Source organism: Elaeis guineensis, chromosome 1, assembly GCF_000442705.2.
Source record: "Elaeis guineensis isolate ETL-2024a chromosome 1, EG11, whole genome shotgun sequence".
Lineage (NCBI taxonomy): Eukaryota > Viridiplantae > Streptophyta > Magnoliopsida > Arecales > Arecaceae > Elaeis > Elaeis guineensis.
The window spans coordinates 54629926-54640236 of record NC_025993.2 but is presented as its reverse complement, the minus strand read 5'-3'; positions in this window follow the sequence as shown (position 1 = coordinate 54640236).

The window sequence follows — 10311 nt, the reverse complement described above, 5'->3', positions numbered from 1 at the left end:
CCCTGAATTGAGCCTACTCATCACAATTGATCGACTAAGTTTCAAGACTTAGTTGACTCATTGATGATGAATTATTAATCATAATTTTTAGCCTGTAACAATGGGTCAGCTCAATAGAAATTGAGCTGAGGAACCAGGATCCTGAGTCGACCCAAATAATACTGAGTCGACTCAACAAGCGAACTACAATAATTATATTAATTTTGGAACAAAATAATTTTATATAAATAGTAATAAAATTAATCATAAATTATTTTAGAACTATTCTAAATATGTTCATGATTCTAGATTTTATTTACAAAGATTAGATGCAACTACTTTTCATATAATGTATTATATACACAATCTTAGGATTTTGAGAAAAATAAAATTTTCTTTTTGTATTTATCTTCATGGAATATAGTCACAATGGTACCCCTACACATCATAAGAAGATCCAATTGAATAGAAAAAAGAGAGATCTAATCTCTATTACCTCCTATGAATGGACGGCCTGGTGATAAATCCGATTCGATTACTTCGCTACTCAGATCATCTAAACTAAATAATTTAGATCTAATCTAAACTATTTTAGATCTAATTATTATATTTTCATCATATCAAAATTAGATAATAATTATCATAAATAAATTTTATATGCTTCAAATTAAAATCAGATTTTATAAAGATCGGCATAAACTAGGACAACCTTTGCATTGTAAAGGGCAAACCTTACAGTAGGACAACCTTATATCAGTTTGTGCAATCAGATCTATAACTAATTTTAGATCTAAATATCATATATCAGATCTAATTTAAATTAAATTATAGATCTATATACCTATAATATCAAGTCATATCGAACTGTGACTCTGATACCACTATTAGGATGCGTAAGGATTTCATGCATGCATTTCAAATATTTTTCAGTGAAAGAATATTAAATTAAACTATTTAATCTGTAAATATATGCATAAGATCTGATCTTAAAATTTCTATAAATAGATCTATGATATAAATTTATATGCATAGAAATCTGAATCTAAAATGACAAGCATGTGAACCAAAAATAGCATTTAGTAATAGATCTAATCTACCACTTCTAGAGTTTCAAACCCAATACCTGAGCATGGGTAGTCAAACTTCATAATTGAGAATGTAGATCTACAAGTTCTCTCTGGTTGCTTGTAGCCGCATAAGTATTCGACTTCTACAGATGGTCCACATGAAGCCCTCAGACAGATCAGCCCTCCGTGGGAGTGCTAGCTCGCACAGTTAGCTTCTGATGGCAGATCTGACTTGATCTCCTCTTCGATCACCTCGAATCTTTCTGATGTCAAAGATGGATTAGAGAAAAATACTGGATGGTGGAGAAAAATTAGATGAAGACTCTCTTCTCTTTGGTTTTTCTCTCATCCAAAAATTTAGAATAGTTCTAGGTCTCTCATCCGAGAGGAGAACGGTCTCCTCTTTTGTTCACACCAAGGAAGAAAGAAAACCACCCAAACCTCATGCCTCAAAGAAGGATTTTAGTCCCTCTTTCTCTCTTGTATCTCATGATAAAAATCTCTCTCTTGTTGGCACACAAAATTGTGGCCTTTTTATGATTGTCGCACAAACCAAGTAAGATAGGATAAGAGCTGGAGTTTGTTACAATTCAAACTATTTTGAATTTTAATTTGACTCCAACTTCTTTTTACCCTTATTGACTTAAAGATAGACTTATCAAAGAAAATTGAGCATAAAAAATAATTAGGAAGACTTTCTTTTCTCACACACAATGGGCCCATTCAAAAATAGCCAACGTGTGGAAGGATATGGATAAGGTTTTAGGTTAAAATTCAAATTATTTTCAATTCAAATCAAAACCAACCAATTTCTATCCTTAATGGGTGATATAAGAAGGATTATATTCTAGTTTTCTCACATATAAATTAATTTTGTGTGGTGAGAAAAGATATGAGATAATTTGGGTGGTGCGAGGGAGAGAGTCCCATTCATTTGGGACTCTAGGGTTTAACCAATTAGATTTCTTTCAAACCCAATCTAATTAGAACTAATTAAAATATGATGAATCTAATTTAATTAAGCTCTTATAACCTCAATTAAATCTGATCAAATTAATAAAATAATTGAGCCATATATCCGATCAAATCAGGATCATTTCTCTCTTATCGATTAGGTCATCTCATAACCTATCAGACTTGACCTGATTGAATCCAATTCAAACAAACTTGATCCAAACTTTAATGCTCAATCAAACTAAGCTAATTAATAATCTAATCATTAATTAATCTTCTATTAATGATAGAGTTCAAGTCTAGTGGGACTCTTCTCTAGAGTCCCCATCCAGTGGGACTCTCCAGCAGAGTTCCAGTCCAGTGGGACCCTTCATCAGAGTCTCCGTTCACTGAAACTCTTCAAATTAGTCATATAATTGAAGAGAAACTTCTAATGTGTATGACCCCATAGGTTCAAACCTAAGCTAGTAGCACAAAAATTGATTTTTGTACCAATCGGAGTAACCATCTGGCAATGGTACCCGATGTCGGGATAGGTCGAATGTATGCAAAGCAACACTCAAGAACCTATTTTGATATAGTTACTATATAATTCATCCTATTGACCCTTGATGCTAGGATGACTTAGAGTTTAAACTATCAATTCTTAACAGTACATCCATTATGTGCCTCAACCGGATAAATCCTGTGACTCCTCACAAGAATTGCCCTGGCCGAGGTCTTACTAAATTGAAATACAAAGCATTCTCTCCAATCTCTTGGAATAGTCAATTCCATCTTAACTCATGCACTGACTTCACAAGTATTTAACTATGCCCAGAAACCTTCCGATCCTGAATTAGAAATTCAGATAGTCTGGCATCAAAGCATAGTGAGTTGCTTGTAAGTCATCGTGGTGATCTCAGATCGGAGGGGCACTTATACCTATATCCCTTTGGAGTGACTCTTGACTACAGAGTGCTCCGAAGTTGGTCACATTCAGTAAAATATACTCCTACATTTCACCTGCATGCGATACCAACATCTCCATGCTCCTTAGTTAAGAGGACAACCAACCTATATGGCATACAATGACGTATACTTGATATGTCTATCATCCTAGTAATAGCATATCATTTGATCGTGAACTCATTTAAAGACTAAATGATAAATCCACCTTTCTTGATTTAAAATAGTCCTAAGAACTTTCATCATAGCACAGAAGTTCGATATAGAAGATGTACAAGCTTATGATGAAAATTATCAAATAAATATTTTATTAATTAATTCATATACAATTATATCAAATAGCACAACTTTCAATAGGCTGACAATTAGTTTTGAGACACATTTTCCAATAGTTACACTCTCAGGCGCATCAACCAAAGTCCAGACTTGGTTGGTGTACATGGAGTTTATTTTGGATTTCATGGCTTCCAGCTACCTGTCTGAGTCTCTACTCATGATAGCTTTCGAATAGATCAGTGGATCATCATCTTGAATGATATTGATCGAATTATGATCCTCAAGGACAAAACCATATCTTAAGGTGCTTGGCGCACTCTATCTAACCTTCGGAGAAGAGGTGTGTATTATGGATATACCTCATCCTTAGGTACTTCTGGTAGAGGATTCACAGATATTTCTGGATTGGTTTGCAGGTCTTGAACTTCACCAAGTTCAATATTCCTCCTACTGCCTCCTTTTTGGATGAATTTATTTTTTAAGAAAGTGGCATGCCTACTAACAAATACCTTTTGTTCAGTAGGATGGTAAAAGCAGTATATATTAGTTTCCTTAGGATACCCTACAAACCTGCATTTGTCTGATCTAGCACTAAGCTTATATCCAAAGATATTCTTAACATAAGTAAGACAGCCTCAAATCTTAAGATATTTAAGATTAGGCTTTCTATCCTTCCATTTCTCATATAGACACTAAAAACAGACTTTGAAGGCACCCTGTTTGATATGTATGCGATAGTCTCTAAGGCATATCCCCAGAATGATATAGAAGATTTGTGAAGCACATTATGGACTACACCATATCCATCAAAATGTGATTCCTCCTTTCTGCTACATTATTTAGCTGTGGTGTATAAGAAAGGGTCCATTCAGAGAGAATACCATAATTCTTAAGATGATCAAGAAATTCACTGGATAAGTACTCTACTCCTTGATCAGATCGAAGAACTTTGATACTTTTTTTAGTTTATTTCTCGACCATACTTTGATACTCCTTGAACTTATCAAAGGCTTTAGATTTATGTTTCATAAGATATACATGTTCGAATCATGATAGATCATCTGTAAAGATAATAAAATAGGAGTATCTTCCTCTGGTCTAAGTTGTTATCAGCCTACATACATCTGTATGTACTAAGACTAACAACTCTTTTGCCCTCTCTCTATATTCAGAGAATGAAGTCTTGGTCATCTTACTCATGAAACAAGATTCACATCAATGATTCATAGTCATACGGATCAAAGAATTCTTCTTTATATAACTTGTTTATCCTTGACTCACTAATATGACCAAGGCGGCAATGCCAGAGATATATGATATTCACGCCTTCTCTCTTTCTTTTCATATTTCTATAAATATGAAGAATATTTTTATTGAGTGCTAGAATTAAAAGATTGTTATCAATATAACCATTGCCTTAAAATTTATTAAAAAAAGAAATGAAGCAATCATTGTCCATTAACTTTATTTCATAATCTTGTTTTAATAATAAAGGTATAGAAATATTATTTCTAATGACCTTAGATATGTAATAACAATCTTTCAATTCTAAAATCTTGTTCGAAAGTAAATTAAGCATACAGGTTTCCACAGCCTCTGTACTAATAGATTATCCACTTGCACCATAAAGCTCAAGGTTATCTCTTTTTAGACCTCAGATATGTTATAGTCACTGCAATGAATTACATATATGTGATCCATAGGTGGTATCCAATATCCAAGTATCAGAGTCTAATATACTCAATAAAAAATAGGTTTGTATCATATACACACCTTTTGGTGCAATACTTGCACCCTGCTTCAAACTTGCAAAGTAATTCTTACAATTATTCCTTGTATGTCCTAACTTGCCACAATGATAACAAGTAATATCCATGGGGACATCCTTTGCTTTCCTTTTATTATTGACCAAATCAAGATCAAGATTATCCAGAACATCGACGATCTTTTCCTGTGCGAATCTAATTCGTATGTTCCTCAACCAGTCCAAACTATTTGAACCGATCAATATATTTTTATTTATGATTTCATGCAATGAAAATAAAAAAACCATAATATAGAATTAAATCTATATAAATTAAGAATAAAAGTATAAGTAGACTACTCGTGATGACTTATATAACTAGATAAGATCTTTTATTCTAGTTATTACTCTCATTATTTTATTATATACCATAGCCCTCTCTATGGTAGAAGAGAAAATCTTAAATTGGTTTCTTAATGGAGTTGAGATCTTAATCTCTCAATAAAGTCTTATGGACATCACAACAAATCTTAATGAGTTCAAAAGTAGAAAAATATATCCAATTGCATCTCCTGCAATTCTCAACATAATCTTTGCCTCTAAAAAACTCATAGCCTTGTGGATATCATAACAAACTATAATATTTTCTAGTTAAGTCGGAGCCTTCATTTCCATATAGCTATATCTAAAAAATATTGTCTTTGTGGATATCATAATAAAGCGACATATCTAAATATATCATAAAGCATATAATATGCACCAAGATAATCCCACATCAATTTCCATAGCAAGCCTTATGGATATCACAACAAACCTACTATGATCTTTGATAGGATATTGACTAGGTATGAAAAAAGGCATATGTAGTGTTCAAAATACTGAGTGTTGGTGCAAAAATCTGCTAGCGCCGGAGAAGCTGGAGTCGAGGGAGTCATGGTCGCCGCTGGGACCTGCAAAAGAAGTCTAAACTGGAGGTGGGGTTGCTCCAGCAAGACTCTCCGACGCTCAAGTCAGTTCTCTGCCTCAACAAGAATGGAGTGCTCGAATAAAAATTTTAGCAGAGTTTCTAGGTAAAGAACGAGAGCTTATAGAATAACGTATCTGGGGTTCCCCTTTTATAGACGGAGGGGCAACAAATTGATAGTGACGCCTGTAACCGTCTGGCAGTGGGCCACCCAGAGTCAGGAAAAGTTTGTTGCGAAGAGTAGTGGGGTGGACCCGTGGCTATTACCGGGGTGTGCCACATGGAGTCTGCCACGAGAAGCAGAGTGGCGTCCGTTGTCGCGATGTGCCAGAAGATAGAAGAATCATGCGGTATCCGTCACAAGAAGTGAAGTAGGGCCGTGGCCATTATTACGGCCTGCCAGGGAGTGATGGAGCCACGTGGAATCCATCACAGGAGGTGGAGCAAGGTCGTGGGGTGATGGAGCCACGTGGAATCTGCCGCAGGGAATGGAGCAGAATCGCGGCCGTTACTGCAACGTGCCAGGGGTTGGAGGTCCACCGGCCGAAGTCCGACTGGAGTGTTTGGCGGAGAGAGGTAGTTAGCCATCTGTCTGAGAGGAGCTCGAAATCCAGCTTTCGCAAGAGTTCGGATGGAGTCTTCCTTCAGTCACAACCGGGGGTGGAGTCCGGCTCCCATAGGAGTCCGGGCGGAGTCCTTCTTGCAGTTGAAGTTGGGGACGGAGCCCGGCTCCCGTAGCGGTCCGGGCGGAGTCTTCCTGCAGTTGAAGACAGGTGCGAAGTCCGGCTCCCATAGGAGTCCGGACGGAGCTTACCAGCAGTTGAAGTTGGCGACGGAGCCCGGCTCCCGTAGGAGTCCGGGCGGAGTCCACCAGCGGTTAGAGTTGGCGATGGAGCCCGACTCCCGTAGGAGTCCGGGCGGAGTCCTTCTTGCGGTTGAAGTCGGGGATGGAGCCCGGCTCCCGTAGGAGTCCGGGCAGAATCTTCCTGCAGTTAAAGACAGGTGTTGCTCCTAGATTGATTTTGATGACTACAAAACAGTTGGAAGGGATACAAATAATTTTTATGTGAAAAAGACCTTATGCTCTACAGGGGCAAAATCGTAATTTTATCAAAACTCTGATTTGATAGCATCATCGTGTAGAACAAATGATATGTAATCTATTGGTGAAAGTTTCATGGTTTTTGGACTTATATTTTTGGAGTTATGAAGGTTTGAAGTTCATGAGTCGACTCATGAGTCAACTCATGAAACTATGAGCTGATTGGCACGCAAAGATTAGCCATGGCACGCTGGTTTTCTGGCTTGGCACGACCTGTGAGTCGACTCATGAGTCGACCCACAAGGCATGAGTCGACTCATGAGTCGACCTCTGCTGTTTTGGGCCAAGAAAATCCAGAAACCCAATCTCTGGACTTTGCAACAGAGGTCGACTCATGAGTCGACCCCTGAGGCATGAGTCGACTCATGAGTCGACTCATGAGTCGACTCATATGACGGGATTTGCCTGTAACGGCTAGTTTTTGGCTAGATTTGGTTGCTTTTAATGCTCACTTTTTGTGCTCTAACGGCTCTTTTTCTGCCTAGTTTGTTTTCCCTTGTCTCTTAAGGCTATAAAGGTTTCAAAAGGTGGAAAACAAAAATAAGAGAGATCCAAATATCCAAGAGGCATTCAAGTGATTTGAAAAGAGAAAATCAAGAGTATTCAAGAGGGCATTCAAGTTCATTCAAGAGAGAGTTTCTCAAGCCAACTTCTCAACCTCATTTAAGAGCTCATTTACAGCCTTCAAGAAGCCAAAAATCAAGCTCACCAACTCCTCAAGCATTTGCTTCATCTCTCATCCACTTTGAGGAAATCCAAGAAGGGCTTCTTCATTTGAGTAAAGCGTATTTATTGTTATATTCGCTCACTTAAGGAGCTATTCTTGTACTTAATTTGTGCTCTAAACTGAGTTTATCTTGAGAGCAATTGTTTTTGTTTTGGAGGGTTTCCAAAACAAGGAAAGGTTGATCCGAACCTGAAATCGGAGTGTGTGGGTCGGCTTGTACCCGGAAAACAAGTGGACTAGCTTGGGATAGCTAGTGTCGGAGTTTCCGACGGTTGTATTCAGGTTGAATACAAAGTTTAGTGGATTGAAATTCCCAAGTAGGAGCTTGGGGAGTGGACATAGGTGCAAGGTTGGCACCGAACCACTATAAATCATTGTGTTTGTGGCATGCTTTATTGTTTCTCTCTAACTCTCCATTATATCCTTGCATTCTTGTTTTAAGTAATTAATCTCAAACCAAAGTATCTCTCTTCATTCATCAAGCTTTTGATATATAACTTTTACAAGTAATTAGTTAAGCCTAAAATTTTTAAAACCCAATTCACCCCCCCTCTTGGGTTGCATAGCTGGGCAACAAGTGGTATCAGAGCCCGGTGCTCTAGCCCTTCTTTGATCTAACAATCAAAGAGCCAAAGATCTATGGCAACCCACGTCGGCACTTCTCTAGCCGAGGGGCAATCTACCAACCGACCTCCACTTTTCAATGGGTCTAACTACACCTATTGGAAAGCTCGGATGAAGATTTTCATACAAGCACTAGACTATGATATGTGGAGTATCATAGTGAACGGTCCACACACACCCACCAAGATAATAGATGGTGAGGAGTCAACCAAACCCGAAAGAGAATGGGATGAGGTTGATAAGAAATTGGCACAGTTAAATGCTAAAGCTATGAATGTTCTTTACTGTTCACTTGATGCAAATGAATTTAATCGCATTTCTACCTGTGCATCTGCTAAAGAAATATGGGATAGGTTAGAAGTAACTCATGAGGGAACAAATCAAGTAAAGGAGTCTAAAATAAACATGCTTGTACATAAATATGAGTTATTTAAAATGGAGCATGAGGAGTCCATAACTGCTATGTTTACTCGCTTTACTGATATAATTAATGGTTTGAAGAGTCTTGGCAAATCTTATACTAACAGTGAACTTGTAAGGAAGATTCTCAGGTCATTGCCAAGAACCTGGGAAGCCAAGGTGACTGCTATCCAAGAAGCAAAGGACTTGAACACTCTACCTCTAGAAGAGCTTCTTGGATCCTTGATGACTCACGAGCTTAGCATGAAGCAACATCAAGAGGATGAAGTCAAAAAGAAGAGAACCATTGCCCTCAAATCCACAGCCTCTCCTGATGAAGAAACTGACGATACAGAAGATGAAGAACAGGATGAAGAAATGGCACTCATCATCCGAAGATTCAAGAAGTTCCTAAGAAAGAGGAAACAGGGGATGAGAAAGAGGCCTTTCACAAAAGGGGAACAAAGCAAAGAGAAAGAAAAAGATCAACCCCTTATATGCTATGAGTGCAAGAAGCCGGGGCATTTCAAATCCGAATGTCCACAATTGAAGAAAGGTCCCAAAAAGTTCAAAAAGAAGGCAATGATGGCCACATGGAGTGCGAGCGACGACTCAAGCTCCGATGAGGAGACCTCAACAGAACAAGCCAACCTGTGCCTTATGGCACACGATAATGAGGTAAATTCTGAAACCCCTAGTGATTTTACTTTTGAAGAATTGCATGAAGCCTTCAATGATTTAATTGATGAATTGAAGAAACTAGGAATGAAAAATAAAGAACTAAAACTGAAAAATCAGTCTTTAGTAAAACAAGCAGAAAATCTTTCAATTGAAAAATCTACTTTGCTTCAAGAGAACCAAAGACTAAAGAATGATATAAATAAGCTGAAACCTATAGTAGATAAATTCACCTTAAGTTCAAACAAACTAAATATGATTCTTGAAAATCAAAGGCCGTATATGATAAGGCCGGACTTGGCTACAACCCCTTAAAGAAACAAAAATATCTGAAAAATATTTATGTAAATTATTCAAGTAATAAGTCTACCAATACTACTTGTTTTAAATGTGGTAGAATAGGACATAAATCTTACACCTGTGCAAACATAACTGTAAAGAAAATATGGGTTCCAAAAGGAACCATCTTGACTAACCAAAAAGGACCCAAGAAAGCTTGGGTACCTAAAACAAAAACTTGATATTTGTTTGCAGGTGTGTCTAGCATCCCATGGAGAAAACAGAAAATGGTATCTGGACAGTAGATGCTCGAGACACATGACTGGTGATGAATCACAATTCATCACGCTTGATGCTAAGGATGGAGGGATGGTCACCTTTGGAGATAATGGCAAAGGAAAGATCATCGGGATAGGTAACATTGGTATCACTCCCTCCAAATATATTGAAAATGTTTTGTTAGTTAAAGGTTTAAAGCATAACTTACTTAGCATTAGTCAATTTTGTGATAAAGGGTATAAAGTAGTTTTTGAATCATCTGTTTGTATTGTGACTAGTCCTATTAATGAT